This window comes from Camelus dromedarius, chromosome 12 (assembly GCF_036321535.1).
Source record: "Camelus dromedarius isolate mCamDro1 chromosome 12, mCamDro1.pat, whole genome shotgun sequence".
Taxonomy (NCBI): domain Eukaryota; kingdom Metazoa; phylum Chordata; class Mammalia; order Artiodactyla; family Camelidae; genus Camelus; species Camelus dromedarius.
Window position 1 is genome coordinate 18,110,660 of NC_087447.1, and position 18,401 is coordinate 18,129,060.

The following is an 18,401-nucleotide window of genomic DNA, read 5'->3' on the forward strand; positions in this document are numbered from 1 at the left end:
TGAAATTTGTGAACATCTTAGGTGTTCCAGTTTTACACTTATTTTCCTTATCTCCTCAGCATCATCTTAACGTCCTTTCATCTGTATTTAAACTGCAAAAGCAAGCAAATAAAAAATAGACGATGGCTAATTCCCAGGTGGGAATCTTGCCTTTTGTCCTATAATGATCTTTGAAATCCTCACTTGTCATTGAAGGAGCCATTGGCTGCCTGGCTAACATTCAATCTTGAATTGCATCTTGCTGAGAGCCTTTCCTGACATAGGACTATCACCATTATCCCCATATCACTGTATTTCCTTTCTTCTTAAAACTCTTGGGTAGGAATGCTTCTTTAAGTTTCTCTCCTTTGAAATGTTGATCTCTCAGAGGAATGCATGCATATCTGTGGGCCTCCATACAATGTTAGGCAATTGTCATCTGAAAATCTTTTGTTTAATTTTGTAAGAATGGTGGATTATTTCTATTCCTAGGAACTCCTCCTTTATTAGGACCATCTTCTTTGAAATATAAATTCCTCTCAGGGAATACCTTGCAACCCAGAGTCATCAGATTGTTCTAGCTTTGTTTCTGCTGATATTCTTAACCATTATTCGAGTGCCCCTCTGACTGCTGTACATATCCTATTTACATTTCCTTAGAGAAATGAGTAATACTCTGAGGATTACTTCCTGATTAGGTTGGTCTCCTGTGAGATCCTTGCTCATTATGGGAGTGGTCATCAGTGCCATAACTCCTAAAGGTCATTCTGTTTTAATCTCTTTGAAAGAAGACTTGTGAGAAAATGCATTTGTTTTTTCTACTTGCTTTACTAATTTGTAAAAGTATCAAAAGAAGTTTGTAAAGTGGACTGATCACAGCTGAATACTGAATCCGCATTCTACAGGACAAAAGGTGAACTACCTGAAAGTCAAATGGAAGGGGAGATGTGAAAACACATACTCAATGCACAAACTAGCCCACGGCTCCTCTCTTTTTAAAATCTCGATGTGATTTTTATCTTAGGGACAGTATTTCTTCCCCTGCATTCGTATACTGACCACGTGTATTCCCCGTGTCCCCTCATGCTCTCCCATAGGTTTCAACAATTTGAATTAAAAGGGAGGTATGATTATGTCTCTGTTCCTTCATTTTCACACTTGCCCTGTACTCCATACGTGAATTTGACTATTATTTCCTCTGCGTGCTTCTAGTGCTGCATCTTCAAAATTTCTTCTGTCACCTTTGCCAAAATAAGATTTCTGTTTTGTAGGACATAATTTTACTTTGGATTTATAGCATCATCTTTTTCAAAAGAGTATTAAGACTGTGTGGGTTCACTATAGCTGTGTTCCCCTTGGCACCGAGGGAGGAACCTGAAGACAAAACCAGCTGTGTTTAGAAGTTTTCAGCTTTTCCACTTTTATCAGTTCGTATTATGTAAAAAAGAATAAATGGCACTTTAATTATGCTCTCAGATGATACTAAATTGGGAATGTTGCAAACCACAGGAAAGAGAGAGGAATAACACCACAGGGACTGAAGAGTTTTAGCTACGTGGGTGAGTAGAACCAAGAGAGCACAAGTCACCCCAGAAAAAGTTCCTAGTAATTTAAAACTACCCTGTGCTCGGAAATACGTATGTGGGTTTCTGTGTGCACCTGTTCTGTTACACTGTTTAACTTTAAACACATATAATTTCATGGAGGGAAAACAAGCCAGGACTGGCCATAATAATCTAGGGTACCGACTGCTTCCTCTCTGCAGTGGTTTGACCTTGATATTAGTTTGTATCAAATAACAGATTCTGTTTTCTTATTTATAAAGTGAGGGGCTTGCATAAAATTTATGAACCCTCCAACCTTTAAAGTACATGAATAAATATTTGAGTCACGGTTTTTATGGCAGCTAGATTATAGAAGATGGAACCACTTTAAAATAAATAAAATATTAACTAAATTGTCTCTTGATACTCTTATTCTTCAAATGAGTGCCCCTTATGACTTTTTACATCATCCCACTTTTCGTCAGAAATTAGCTTTGTTCAGGCTCAGGCCACATTGATGACTTCAGCCAAAAGGCTCACATATATTTTGACCTCATGATATCTATGGGATGGAGGGCATTTTTTAGGTGTTTAAGGGGAAAAAAGGGTGCGCCAAAGCCAGCATCCACAAGCTGACCTAAGGATGATCTGCCTAATTGTAGAAAATTTAGCTGAACCCTGGGGAAGTTTGATCATCATAAATGTAGGAAGTCGTAAGCACCAAGAGGCCTATTACTTGAAACGGCTGAGATCCAAGTGGTTAGAAATAAGCACAATTTCTAGGACAGTAAGTTCACCAATAGACTGATTCACCTGCCCCAGGAGGGTGCCATCTACCATACACTCGATACTCACATCTCCCTCGGAGTTACAGCCTAATAAAGTTGGGACGAATTTGGCTGGGAATTAAGAGACCAGAAGGGGAAGTGCTGCCTGGACTGCTGTATGCAAAAACAGGGGTGTGAGAGGCTCTGATACGGCAAAAAATGAAATCTCTGTGACTGAGCCGTGTTTACAGAGGAGGCCGTGTTTACAGAGGAGGCCTTGTCTGCCGGTACGTACTTGGGTCTTTTGGAAACAGTTTGGGTTTTGGCCTTTCTCTCACTAAGTGGTCCTTAGGAAAACCTACTCAGAAGGAACTACTGATTTCCTCTAGTCCGGGGAATGACCAGTATTACTGCTGCCTTCCGGGGCTGACGGAGCCTTGACAACTGTCATCTAGGGCTGGCAGGGATCTTCAGGATGGAGGACTTTGCAGGTCTCTATTTTGCTCCCCATAGTTGGCATTTCATCTTTTACAGGCTAAGAGCATGAGGAAAGGAACCAGATATAAGCAGGCTTCTTTTGTGTGTTTTCTGACTTTCTCCCACAAGTAGGCTCTTGTCTTTGTTAAAATCACTATGGGCTGAGTCCATCTCAGGAACTATTGGTTCTTTTAATCCCCTACATTCCATCACTGAGTAGCCCATCTTGAGATTGCCCTAGCCTCCAAAAGGTTTTGGGCACATCAACCCTTTCTGCTTCCATTGTCTCATCATACATTGAACATTGCCATAGAGAGAGGAGTGAATAAATGTGCCCTTATTGGCTTATTAGTGCCCTTATTGGCTGATGAGTTAACATTTTTCAAAGCAGGTATAAAATAAGAGGATGTAATGATGCTGATGGTGATCATGGTGATCCAATGATGACCATTACTTCTTATCGGCTACATATTATGTGTAAGGCACATCTTCATTGAATGCCCACACAGCAACATACTTAAATAGCAGGAGGTAATACTGTTCTTGCTCCCACTTTACAAATTAGGAAAACTAATTTGATTCAAAGAAATTAGCCACATTTTCCAGTATCACACTTTTTTATTGCAAGTGATGATGTTCATCTCAAATTGGCTTAAGTAATTGGGAATGTGATGGCTCACATTACTGCAGTGGCTATTGAAGGTTCTGTCTACAGCCTAAGACAGATTCAGGGGCTTAAATAATGAAATCAGAATTTACTCTCCCTCCATATCTTAGTCTTATTTCTTCTGTGTTTTCTATGTGTCATTTTAACTGACTCCCCAGTGTGTTGGCAGTACTGGGCAGGGTAGCTCTAAGCTGATACTGCACTTTTAGCATGCATTCACAAGGAAAGAAATAGCACTTCAATCTCTAGTTTCAGAAAAGGCCTCAGGAGGGGCCCTGACTGGCCAGGTTTGGGTATGTGCCCATCCATGATCCAATCACTGTGGCACAAGTGGTGTAGAACTTCAGTTTAGTAGCTCATAGTTATACGTCCACCTCTGAAGGACAAGACTGGGGAGGAGTCACCTTCACATAAGTTATGTTTTTCTGTTCCCCACCAAAAAAGGACTGTTCACACGGGAAGGGAGAGAGGAAGGGAGTGCCTGTGGGCAGTTACAAATTTATACATTTCAGCATCCTCTACTCTCAGTCAAACGGTGAGAGATCCAGGATTCAGACACAGATAATCTGTTACTGACTTCAGCACTATTCTGAGCAGGCCTTGTGCTAGTTGATTTGTAGAATTTATTTAATACTCATCATAGTTCCTGGGGGTAAATATTATTTTCCTTATATTATAGGTAAGAAGCTAAAGTGAGGCAAGGTGAAGTGACTTGCCTGATTGTCTAAAATTTCTAAGTGACCAAGCCAAGAACTAAACTTAAGACTCTCTGACTTTGTTTTAGGATTCTTTTCACTCAGCCATGGGCTTCATAACAAGCATCATCTGAATGGTTTTGAATGTCATCAGGGAACAGGGAATGTGGTCTGTATAAATCGATTTTTCGGTTTAACAAATGACTACAACATCTCGGAGGCTTACAACACAGATATTTATTTTCATCACTCATAGTCTGCTGGTCAGTTGAGGTAGCTCTGCTTTGGTCTTGAGGATGGAGTTCAAGTCTCCTTCCTCTGCTGCCTTCTTGAACCCAGGCTAGAGTAGCAGAAGCTGTCCAGAGGCAGCTCTTTTCACAGGGGATCAATGAAATGACAGAAGACACCTTTCAAGTCTCTGCTTGCAACCTGTCCACTCACAGTCCATTGGTTGCAGTGAGTTTTGTGGTCCAGCTCTATATTCATGAGCTAGGGAGATGCACTCTACCTACCCACAGTGGGAGGAGGGCAGTGAATAGTCTGGATAACCCAGAGTATTCTGAGGTGCTTTGAAGATCCCGGAGTGAGGGTCCTCAGTTCAGATTTGTGCTATCTGTTGTTGTTACTATCTCAAAATGCAACTGACTAGAAAAGCACTGTCAACTAGAAGCCTAGAAACATAGAGGTCACAAGTCAAATTTAGGATATACTGACACCATATCGTGGTAAACCTATGAAATACAGATAGTATGGCTGGCTGAGGGGTCTTTACATATTAATGACTGACATGGATATGATAATCACAATACCCTTTTGTGTACTGGCAGTGTTGGGTGGAGGGCAGCAATGTATTAAGCTGTGGAGCAATATTTTAAGCACACAGTGAAGGAGACATGCAACTCTGGAGTGAAAAATGACTGGCCATTGACAGCTGGGGAGCTAAATGCAACTATTTGTTGAGGTGTGAAGTAATAGCTATCAAAGTCTTTTTATTCTAGCGTCAGTTCAGGACGTTGGAGCTTCATAGATAAATTACATTCTACTGGCTTGATGCATGACTAATAGTTTACATTCATTCCATTCATAAATTCTCTCTATTCATAAAGAGCTACAACCTGATTCTCCTACCAGTAATACTTCCCCAGCTTACCCCAAAGCCATAGAAAGCTAGTGAGGGTGATTCTGACATAATTCGTGTTCAAGGAAAGACAGTATTGCTTCTATAACTGAAACTACCGACAGTATTATTAAGAGAAAAGGAGTCAGAATTTCAGGTGGAGTTGAAATTGAAGAGTTGGTTTCATTATTGAGGGTGAGAGATGTTGAATACATTTGATTGTCTGTTCAATAAGAAGTAAACATGCAGGGTACCAGTGTACCTAGAATGATGACAGGCACTGTGGAGGAGAAAACATAGGCAAAACAAAAGGTAAGATTTCTAACCACAGTAGAGAGAGAAAATGCTCAAAATGGAAGAGACTTGTGCTAGGAATCAGAAATCCTGGATTTTACTATTAACTAGCTTTTGGACTTTAAAGGAATCATAAAACTTTTCTAGGATGGTATTTCCTCATCTAGAAAATAAAACAGCTTATCTAGGTGTACTCCAGTGACAGCTCTGATTCAAACTTCACAGAATGTTAAGAAGGAGTTTGCTACCTAACTGGAAAGGCATAAAACATGTGAAGCCTTCATGCGTTTTAATACTGCGTGTTGACTGCCTACGACTTTGTGGTAGGTTTTGTTCTCAGTGTTGGGGATATAGCTGTAAAAGAGAAAAAGTCTCTCACCCTGGAGAACTTAAATTCTGGTGGAGAGACTGTCAATTGACAAGTAAACAAATAATTATATGATTTTATTTCAGGCATTAATGAATGATGTGAAAAGTTAAAACAGGTTAAAGAGAGAGAGCGACTGGGCAGGATAATTTATTTTAGTTAATTAGGGAAGTTCTATCTGAGAGATAGCAATGGAAACTTGGATTAAATTGTTGGGTTACTTTTACAATTATTTTGGGAAAAATCATCTCTGAGGAAAATGCAATGAGCCTGAGATCAGAATATATTTGATATGTTTAAGGAACAGCAAAAACAATAGCTTAATTATACAGCACAATCTATATGACGAAATAAAAGAGTATAAACTCTATTTTGTGGCATGACCTAAAGGTGTTTTGAATTAATCAGAGGAGGAGATGAGCTGCATAATTCCTGTTACCGAGTTTTTGCTTCATTTCTTTTGTCTTATTGGTCACCAAGTTCTGGATATTTTGCCGCCTTAACTTCTTATATCTACCCTTCATTTTTATTCCAGTATCTAGAGTTAAACTCACATGGTCAGTTGCAAATACCATTGGCTTTGAATCATCTTCTGCTAAAAACTAAAGGTGATCACTTAATTCCACTTATAAATAAATATATATATTTAGATGCATCCCTATCAGCCTCAGAAAAATAGTTCAAACCATTCAGCAAAGATGACTTTTGTGATGTGTCCCTATGACTTCTTTAGCCTGCTCCATATCCAAACTTCCCTGCTTAACCGAATTCTGTGGGCATGCAAAACTAGTAAATCTAGTAAATCACTCTAATAAATCTAGACAGTTTATCTAGATTTATTTCAGTGACAACTCTGTTTTCCAGAATGCTACGCTCCCCCACATCTTTATCTAAGACCTCTACCCTTCTGTCTAACTTCCTTCATGTGTTTTAGGAAACAGGTAGCGCATGTCTCCACTAGGGGCTTCTTAACGTCACAATCTGTTTTTTTATTTTATTTTAAATTTAATTATATTTTTTATTTGAGGTATAGTCAGTTTACAATGTTATGTCAATTTCTGGTGTCCGGCATAATGGTTCAGTCATACATGTATATGCATATATTCGTTTTCATATTCTTTTTCATTATAGGTTACTAAAAGATATTTTGTATAGTTCCCTGTGCTATACAGTAGAAACTCATTGTTTATCTCTTTTATATATAGTAGTTAGTATCTGCAGATCTCAAACTACCAATTTATCCCTTCCCACTCTTTGTCCTCCCTGGTACCCACTGTCTCTGTAGCACTTACCATGCATGGAAGCAGACAGCCGAACTGTCTGTTGTTTCTTCATTACCTCTTTGCCCCACTAGACTGCGAGTTCCCCGAGGGTCTGGAAATGTTACTAATCTCTGTATCTCTGGCATCCAGTTCAATGCCTGGCACTTGGTTCAATAGATGTCTCTAAAAATAATGAATGTGGGACATAATATATGGATTGTTTAATTTTAAAAGCCAGGCTGTGTCTTTAAATCAGCCTATTATTTTACCCCATTTGTTTCTCTTCCCTCTCTTCTGCCGTTCATATCTAAATTCACGTTTTTACATAAATCCAAGTGACTATTTCAAAAACTGGTATTTCAGGCTAGACAAAAGAATAACATACCATGTGGAAGAGTGGTCTTTGGAAAGGACTGTTTTTTCTTTAAACTCTTCTCATGGATATCCCATTGCTGATCATTATTATTTCACTAGCAGTTCTTTTAGTTATTCCCATTTGCTTCCAGGAACAATGAACTTTTTGCCTTAGTATTTTCATTTGTTGTCCAGGTCTCATGAAATGTGTCAGGATTATTTTTCTCAGTTAGGTAAATAGCCATAGACCAAGTTAGATTAAGAAAAATCTCATCATCTTTTTGATTACTATCACCATAGTAATCTTTTTAGATTGTTTCCCCCCTCCTTATTCACTGAGTATCATTTTATCCTTTTCCAAGAAGTGAGAAAAAAGGGCATTGAGAGACGGGTCGTAGGTCTTTTCTACTGCTCTTTACAACCAGTAATATAGGTGGCATTATATCCATTTTCCACCCGACAAAAATGAGATTCAAAGTTTGGTGCTTTGTCTGGGCAGCTAACACATGGAAGAGGTATAGTTGAACGTAAAACTCTTTTTTACTCTATCATGTCCCCTCGTTGAAGAATGACCTAAGGGAAGAGATCTATATACCACACAAAAACGAACATACACAGGTATACAAAAAAATTAGTGACATTTTCTAAATGATGTAAATTGCTTTTTGGGAAAGTCTGGAAAACAATTAAGCAGACTTTCTGATATTGGAGTGTAGGCAAAGGCCCTGAGAACTCCTCCATAAACATCCCTAATTCCTCTGATCCAAGTTTGATCTCATTTATAACAGAAAGCAGATTTAGAAGCATAATGTAAGCAATATCTACAGCTGGAAGAAGGAAGTTAATGACTTATTTTGAAATGACATTTTCTGATTCATAGTAAGAAAAACACATGGTGATCCTTGTTCCTGGCTGTTTCACAGTGGTCAGTGGCATCATCATTGTCAAGATTTCATTCCTGAATATGAAATTATTAATGAATATTCTACTATCTAATATTTATCAGTCTTTTACAATGTTCCAGGCAGTATGTTAGGGTCTTTATTTCTAATATTATCAGCATATTCATCAAGATAGGTGCCATTTTCTAACAAAATAAGTGAGGATTAAAAATAAATAACTAGTACAAGGTTGTACCTACTGAAAAATGGCAAAGCAAGATTTGAATCCAGTTCATCTGACTAGACAAGTTGTGCTCTAACCTTCCATTCTTTGTCAGCGTTCTTGAGAATGCACTCGGCCTGGAGTCAAATGCTTTAGCTCCAAGTTTGGTGCTGACAAACTATGTGAGTTCAGGCAAATCACTTTCATTCTCTGAGCACGTTTTCTAATTTGTAAAGGGCAATGGATGATGAGAACAATGACTTCTGATGTATCTTGCAACTGAAGAATAAAATGACTGAAATGCCAAAATTGGAAGCTCATTAACTCACAGCAGGATGGAGTAATTTCGCAAGAGCATCCTGGCATAAATATCAGTGCTTGCTGCACCATAATACTTTTTAAATTAAATATTGTTTTTACTTAATATTTAGGTTATTCTCCTTATTAGCATTTCCTATAGAATTCCATCAGAGTGCTGATCATATTTTATTAATTCCAAATTAGGATACACAAGATAGAGTGGGGAAATGTATTTATGGAAACTGCACGGCTGGATATTTAAAATGAGAACTGCCCTTGTGAAGCAGGCGTCTGTTTTATATTTTGTCAATGAAGAAACCACATCTTCAAAAACTCCAAGGATGACATGTGAAATCTACAGTTGGATAATCTGACTATTTACAACATTGTTTCCCCAAGTCTGGACTTGCCATGTTCTTGGGATAAATGTATTTATTTTACTGAATCTTCAGATTCAGCAGCACTTTCCTCTGTGAATTAGGAGAAAGATGATTAGTACCTTGTGACGTTTTGTAAATCCAAGAAGATGAACTTTGGCAATGACCATAATAGCTTGGAAGGTGCTGATGTAAGATGATTTTTTTAAAAGTCAAAACCTCTAGATACAGCTCCAGTTTCTTGATAATTATTTTTCCTCAACTCTGCATAGGTATATTCATACTGTACTGCATTTGTTACCTATGTAATTACTCTATGCTTCCAAATTCAACCAAAATTAATGAGAAAAAGAGTTTCTGAGGGTGTGGGTACAGATGATAATTTCTTTTGTAGGAAAGAGTTCTCCTGATCATGTTCTTAGATGAACTGAAATATCCTCTGCATCCTCACCTTTTCCCCTCCTCCCCACCATCCTAACAACGTGAAAGAAGATGGCTTGCATAAATCATTGACTTATACTAGTATTTGTTGAGTCCATCTATAGACATTATTTCATTAATTATTCATCATAATACTAAAAGGTAAATATGATTTCCCTGTTACAAATGAGGAAACTGATGCTAAAAGAAATTAAGAAATTTACCTAAGAACAAACATATAGCTAGCTAGGCAGTAAAAAACAGATCAATTTGCTTTTAACTTATAAACGTAGGATCTTTCTATGATGCTACACTGTCTGGGAACTGAAACTCTTCACATCAGAATAATAATCTTGCTCTCTTAGGAATATCAGTTTTCATAGGCACCCCTAATTGTATGTCTATAACATATTTTATGCATTTTTATTGACATAATTATCCATCTATTTATTTATCTATTGTAACGTACATGAATACATTACATCAAAGCTCAGTAAAATTTTACAAAGTCAACACATTCCTGCAACTAACATTTATTTCAACATATGTCCTCTAGCAGTGGAGTCATATAAGAAGTGCTTAATTCTCCCAGCAATGATGTGCAATGACATTCACAGAAAACTGCCAACCCAGAGAACTCCCCCAAGCCTTAGTGGTCTAGGGTTTTTACTGGAGATGAGTGAGTAGGTATGGAGCACCCATGTGACTGGCCTTGGTTACTCAATCTCCAGCCCAACCGAAGTCAAACTGATATAGTGTGTTCCAAAGCCCCCATTATAAATCACATCATTAGCATAAATTATGTGGCATGGCTCAAGACCCTGGGGATACAAGGATGCCTAATCAGGCAGAATATTCCAAGGACTTAAAGGTTATCTCCCAGGAGCCAGACCTTTGGGATGTGCAGGGTTTCAACACCCAAGCTCACTAAATTAACTATCTACTGTACACTGAGCACCCCAAACCTGATGAGTTAATTCTTTATTGCATACCAGGTCTCCTAATACATTTTCTTATTTTTCTTTACATGAAAAAGAATCTACTTTTATTTTTGAAACAAAAATTTCCACTGGATATAGAATTCTAGGCTGACAGTGTCTTCCTCTCTGTACTTTAAACGTATCACTCCTTTCTCTTGCCTAGTTTCTGATGAGAAATCTACTGTTATTCTTATCACTGTTCTTCTGTAGTTAATTTTTTTTTTTTGGTGCCTTCAAGATTTTAAAAAAATCTTACAGTGTGATAATGATGTATTTAGGGGTGTGTATGTGTGTGTTTGTGTGTGTGTGTGTGCCTGCCTGTGTGCACACGCACTATTTATCCTGCCTGGAATTTTCAAAAATTCTTGAAGTAATGTTTACATCTCCAACTTCTTCACCTCCTTGGTTTCTCTTAAGATTTTCTCTTTGCTTTTGTTCTTCAGTAATTGTCCTTTGATATGATATGATATATGTCTAGATGTCTTTTGTTATGTGTATATGCTGTTTCTGGTTCACAGTGTGTCTTGGGTCTGTGGTTTTATCACTGAGAATAATCTCATCATGTGTGCCTTGTTGTCCTTTTAGTGTTAATCCAGATTGAGGTGTGCTGAGCTTCCTGAAACAGTAGCTCTGTACATTTTATCAAAGATTAAACATTTTGATACATTAGTGACAAATGTTATTTGCCCTTTCCTCTCTTTTCACTCCTCTACTTCTTGGACTCTCGTGTTTCACATCACTTTACATTATCCCAAAGGTCATTGAGACTGTTCATTTTTTTCAGCCTTTCATCTCTTGTCCTTCATTTCAACTATAATTTCTATTGCCTTGTTTTCAAGGTTACTGATCTTTTCTTCTGCAGAACCTAATTGGCCATTAAGCCCATCCAATGAATTTTCAATTTTGGGTATTGTGTCTTTTAGCTTTGTATATTCCTTTTGGTTCTTTCTCAAAGTTTGCATTTTTCTGTTAGATTTCATATTTTTACTTTACATCTTTGAGCATATTTACAATAGCTGTTTTAAAGTCCTTGTCCATTACTTCTATCATGTCTACCATCTTAGACCTCTTTCTACTGACTGCCTTCTCTTTTTTTTATAAATAATATTTTGTGAATAGTTTGATATTTATAGTAACATTTTTCTGATTATTTTCATGTTACCATTTTTTTGAATACTTGACTTTGTGCTTGACTTTGTGACACAATATTGAGAGTGGATATTTTTGGCTTCCCTTATAGATTGTGGGAGTTTATTTTGACAAGCAGCTTAATTTAATTGCAGTTCAGCTTCATACTTTCAAATTCTCATTTTGGAGCTCTTTGGATTTGTGTATAAAGTAGGTCTGCCATATTCTATAAGAACTTTTGTGATCTGGTTTAAAACTGTGGCTTTTCCTCCATATCCCATATTCACTTGCCTTTGTTCCATCTGTTTCACGCACATTTGTCTTTTTACAATTCTTATAATATGCCAAGTTTGCTTCAGGCTTGGGTCTTCATTTTTGCTTCTCCCCTGCCTAGAATGCTCTTGTTCAATTTGTTTGTACCACTTGTACCCTCACTTCGAGATTTTTTTTTTATTGTCACATCTTCAGAGAGTACTTCTCTGTCTGCCATTTTAAAAACAGATACCTTTCATTCCTCCACCAAATCACACTTTCCTCACCATATTTATGTTTTCTTCATAATAGAAGTTACTATCTGATATAACAAATTCATTTACCTAAAGCATATTACCATGACTGTAATATGCACTCCTGAATTTTGTTTTTCACAAGCACCCCAACTGACTAACAGAATGCCTGGCACACTCAAAAAATATTTGTTGAATGAGTTAATAAATGAGTCCTAGTTCCTTATGCATCAGATAGTTATGGTAATACCTACCCTGGAAATGAGTAGAGTTAATGAGTCCTGAGTGTTAAGTAGAATATTATCTGTGTTGTACATGCTTGTTATTAAAAAAAGAATTCTCTTACCATATTTGCAAAAATGTTTGACTTACATGTCTCAGGGATATACAAGGGCCTACTTATTGCACTTGAAAGCAAAAGAATCAGATACTCATTTTCCCAGCTCTCTTAGTTGGGACAACCACTGTTCTGGTTTGATTGAGTCTAAAGGGTTTCCTGAGTTGTGGGGGTTTTAGTGCATAGTTCCTGTATCTGACCAATCATATGAGGCTACTCATAGTTTGACTGTGTGGTGAGTGATGTAAAGAAGTCAGTGGAGAATTTATCCCAGCCACAGCAGGGATACCCAGGGTCCAGGTACTGTGGTGACAGCAGCAGTGGTGTTCTGACAAAACTCACCCTATAACATAGTCTTTTGTATGAATTAAGTCATTCTCGTCTCTAATATTTCTCCCCAAATCTTCATTTTTGGTTTATTTAGTAAAGAGAAGTTTCTGTTGCTTGTGAACAAGAATGCTGGGTGATAGACTCTTGAAAAAATTTAGATGAGCGTACGTTGTTAACAAAATATATATAAACATTATCATTTTTTATTAGTGCAGAATAGAGCTCAGCTGAACATGTAGATAGCCAGTGGGAAACCCCTGCAAATAGAAGAAGTTTTGCTGAAGTGGGTATTGTATGCATTTTAAGGGGTTTGATTATAGCGGATCTCAGGCTGTGTAGGAAAATCACTTTGCTCTCTAGTCGTTATACCTGTTGTGTCCTATTCAAACGTGTTTCCGTGGTACAAGAAGTACAGCTAAGTTTAGTTCCTTCAAGACATAAAGGCTGTTCAGTTCCCTGAAAACATATTGTAGTAGCTGATCATGCATGAGCCATTTGAGAAGAAAATAAATATATTTTAAATGGCAAGGAAGCCAGGAACATGACCTTAAGCGTTAAATGATATGGCAGCTAATAGGGGTGGGGGGGGGAAAGCTCACCATAGCATTTCATATAAACTGGTAGATCTTCCTGTTATGCAATTTTATTTTTTCCTCTTTGTCATGAAGAGAAGCTTGAAGAACATTGTATACGGAATTTAAAAGGTTGTGTTTATCAGTTAGCATCTGATATTTAATGAACAACCACATAAGCAGTGACATACAAAGTGTTTATTGTACACGCGTATGTGTTTAGTCTGGGTTGAATAGGTGGCTCTGCTGATTTTGGCTGGTCTCTGTTGGACTGACTGGGGTGACTCAGTTCTGTTCCATGTGTCTTGAAACCCAAGTTTAGGCCTGGCGAATGGTCTATCCCACCTCATTCTCTAGACTTAAGCAAATCACATGTGCAACCTCCAAATCCAGATGCAAGGTGGTACACACATGTTCATAGTGCATTATTCACAATAGCCAAGGGGTGGAAACAGCCTAACTGTCCAACTATGGATGAATGAATAAACAAAATGTGGTGTATACATATAATGGAATATTATTCAGCCTTAAAAAGAAGGGAAATGCTGACATGTGCTACAACATGGATGAAACTTAAGCAGCTTATGCTAAGTGACATAAGCCAGTCACAAAAAGAGAAATCCTCTATGATTCCATTTAGATGGAGTACTCAGAGTAGTCAGGTTCATACAGACAGAAAGTAGAATGGTGAGTGCTAGGGGCTGGGGGAAAGAGAAAAATGGGGGAGCTTAATGGATATAGCGTCTCAGGCTTAGGAGATGAAGATAGATGGTTGTGTTGGTTGTAAAACAATTATCAATGTACCTAATGCCACTAAACTGTACACTTAAAATGGTTAAGATGACACATTTTGTGATTTGCATATTTTGCCACAAGAAAAAATAATGTTAAACATTGTCAGGACAGAAGGAATATTTAAAGATGGGGAAAATATCAATGTGTTTTTACATAGAGCCAATACGGATTCTTCACAGTTGTTCTCTTGTGTCGGATAGAAATCACTTTGCTGATTTTGAGAAACTGTTGACCAACATGGTAGAGGATTTATTCCATAAAGTTCAGTGGTATTGAGAGGTGTTTTATTTAAAAAGAGTACCAAGAAAATCAAAGAAACAATAACTGGGATTAGCTGAAGATGTGCATGTTTCACATAGGGTTTGAAAAAGAGATGCTTATTTTTTAATTATGAAAATAATGAATTCATATTATAGAAACTTTAGAAAATTTGTCTATTTCTTTATGTTAATGATTCAGAGCCCTTCAATATAAAAGAGTCAACTCCACTTTCCAGAGTAGCAGGGTCAAGGGTGGCTTGGATGGGGTTAGTCCTCCTATAATCTCAGTCGTGCTTCATCTGTCCTTTATATGAAAAATCAGTGTTTTCTCCATGTTCAGGGCCATACAGAGTTTCTCCCATAACGATCATATTACTCCTCCTTTATCCCTCTGCTTATATATTATGTTCACGGTTTTCAGTTGTAACGAGCAAGAGAGGAATAGGGAAAAGTATATAAACTCTATCTTACTGGAAGTTGGAAGTTCCAGAATTTTTTTTTAAATAGTTTTGATGGTTACCCAACATTCCATTATATGATTTACCATAGCTAATAAACTGTTCTTTATTTGCCTTACCATTTGGCTATTTCTCATCCTTCCCTTTCATGATGATGTTCCTTTTACAGGTATCAGTGGGTAACATAACGCTTCTCACGGCCATCCTTAGCCCCTTTCTGATGAATAACTGGTGGTTTTCCTTGGCTTAAGTAAGCAACTGCCAGGATAGTGCTGTTTATGTGATCCTAAAAAGTTCATTAAATATTTAGCTCACATATTGTGAGACGCCTAAGATTTCACTTAGCTTCATGACATTAGTGCCTATTAAAAAATACATACGTTCTGTCAGAGTACATATCAGAACGTTATCAGCATTTGCATTTTTATGAAAAGAGGTCTTGATATGTTTAGACCAGCTCCATCCAACAGAACTTTCTATTGTAATAGGAATTTTTTTTCTGCTTTGTCCAGTATGGTAGCCATTAGTGACATGTGGGTGTTGATCACTTGAAATGTGGCTAGTGAGAACTAAGAAGATACAGTTTTACATTTTATTTACTCTTAATTAATTTAAATTCACATAGTCACAAATAGCCAGGGGGCACCACATTGGACAGCAGAGCCATAAGATATCTGAGAAGCAGGTGAGAATTGGGGTGGAGGGGAGGCTGCTGTCCTCTACCACAATTTTGACTTTGGCACATCTGAAATATCTATTTTTCATTCTGGATACGGCCCTGTCATTAAGGAGTGTGTTCACGACAACAGAGACACTGAGGAATTATCCTTTGAGCTAGTGTTTTAAAAGAAGTCTCAGTTTAAGTTCTGAATTACTCTCAGGCCTCGAAAAAGCACTCTTGCTCTGCACTGGAGGCATTGGAGGCAACCATCCTTCGTGGAGCCCAAGTCCTGCAGGATCTTAATAGCAGATTCATCATCATCACTATCATCATATTAATAACAATAGCAGCAGCACAAGCAGCTAACGTTTGTTTAGTGAGAGCCATGCGCCATAATCTGTGTATGCATTGCCTTGTTTAATACAAGAATCCTCTGAGGTTGGTGCAATTATTACTTGAGAGAATATAAAACAAAAATACTAAAGAATTAAGCCTCTTAACCAAATTCACACAGCCAGAAAAAGTGAGAGGACTGGGGTCCACACTCCTCGTCTTACCCCTCACACTCCTGCTCCTGGGTGCCTGCCCACCATCGGCATCATGCAGCCTGCGTCTAAAGGGAAAAATCAAAGCAGAGGGCCAGAGGATGCTCTCACAAGCGTGCTTTTTAGAGTCAAGCAGACCTCAAACTCCCACTAATTCTGTTACTGTCTAATTTTGTTGCATTAACCATTTAATTTCTCTGGACCTCAACTACATAATCTTGAAAATGGGCATAATAATCCCTGCCCCGCAGCATATTTTGGAGGGTTAGACAAGGTCACATAAGTGAAAGTGGTTCGTGCAATACAAAGAAAAATTGCATGTTTCGTTTCTGCTGTTACTACTATTGTTGGGTTTAATACGTAGCCAGATGCACAGATTGTGTAGGTATCTCCACTGCCATTGCTCAACATGATATCTTGGTTTTGCTGGTTTGTTTTCAATTTTAATCTGTCCATGGTACACACTAAATACAGAGCTAATAATCTAGTTTAGTTTCTGCAGTGCCTCTGCCTCCAGCTTGTACACAATTCTCTTTTCTTTATGGAATTTCCACCTCCTGGTTCATGTTATGCTTCACCATCTTATTATTATCACCTGGAGATAAGAAGTGGGCAAGTAAGGATGTCTAGAGATAAGAAAATTAAGGATATGTTTACTCAGGGCAGTTTGAGTCAGTAGCATGACAAAGAGCTTGGGTTGAAATGGAAAGATACCCTTGAAGATGTGCAAGATAGAACTCATAGAAGGTAGGGGGTGTGAGAGCGAAGGAAGCAGGAGGATCCACAGCTGGATAGAAGGTAGATCCAACAAGGTGTGAGGGTTCCAGGCAGTGAAGGGCGAAGGCAACAGCAGTGGTACCCCCTGGGCAGTCCCTTTTCCCATGGGTGGTGTCTGGGTGCAAGGATGGAAGGACTGTGTTTACAATGGCTTTAAATGAACTTTGCTGGGCCTGACTGGTTCCTGATAGCAGCTTAAAAAGAGGCTATTAGAATTTTAAGAGAAAGCAAGCTTCAGGGTAAAACAATGAAATGTGTCAGCAACAGGAAGCACATATCGTTCGAGGTCTGGCTTTCCATCAGTCCTGAAATTCCACCCCTGAGTGGTCTGCTGCATGGGTGCCAGCTCTTAGAATGCAGGGGCTCTGAATTTCCAAGTAAACGTTGAGTGTACCTGATGCTCAAGCATAAAATTGAAATACCATTGGGTCCAGTTAGAACCCTTCCTGCTTTTCAGCTGCCTTACTTTTGCTGAAACAGACTCAGAATCTTAGAGAGTTTGCCTATCTGCTCAGCTACATTCAGGCTAAAGAACTTTGAATCTGATTCCTTGTGAGCTTGAGCTGAACTCATTCTCCGAAGTCCGCCCGAATGTGAGAGCTGAGAGCATCACAGGATGCGAATGGCTTCCTCACTTTTATAATGTTCATTAGAAGATTCTGTAAGTCACTGGGGCATCCAAATTAGCTTTTAATGATAAACTCCAATAACAAAACCTAAAAGAGTGGGTAGAAAGGAATGGAAAGAAACCACGGGATTCCTGCCTGACATCTCTACATAGTCAATCATTTACTGGTGCTTGAAGAGGGAAGAGCTCTGTGTGGGAACAAAACAAGGTGGGCGCGCACATATCTGGAGTACATGTGCTGAAGTTAGAAAGACTGGTTTGCATCCATGTGTACAATCTGCATGACCCTGGGCAAGACGTGACTGTATTTGCCTCTATTTCTTTAGGTATAAAACGGAATTATAACATGAAGCGCTTTTGAAACTCTTCATTGTGCTAAATGTATATAAAGTATTTAGCACATTTTCTAGCACTTAATGTGTACCTAGTACATGTTATTGATTATTGTTATTCCTGATTTTTTTTCAAGTTTACACTAATTCATCATCTTGACCCCCTCCCCACCTTCTCCCCTTCCACTTGCCTCCACCACTGTATAATATCTAATCATGGCAAATGCAAACTGGATCCTGATCCATCGTGAGAAACATTCCAGTACCAGGGGTCAAATCAGTGAATGATTAGGTTATGATAGAAATCTTAGATCATTCCTCAGTCTGATTAAAATTCACATTTTGGAGTGGTATCTTAGGACCAGAAG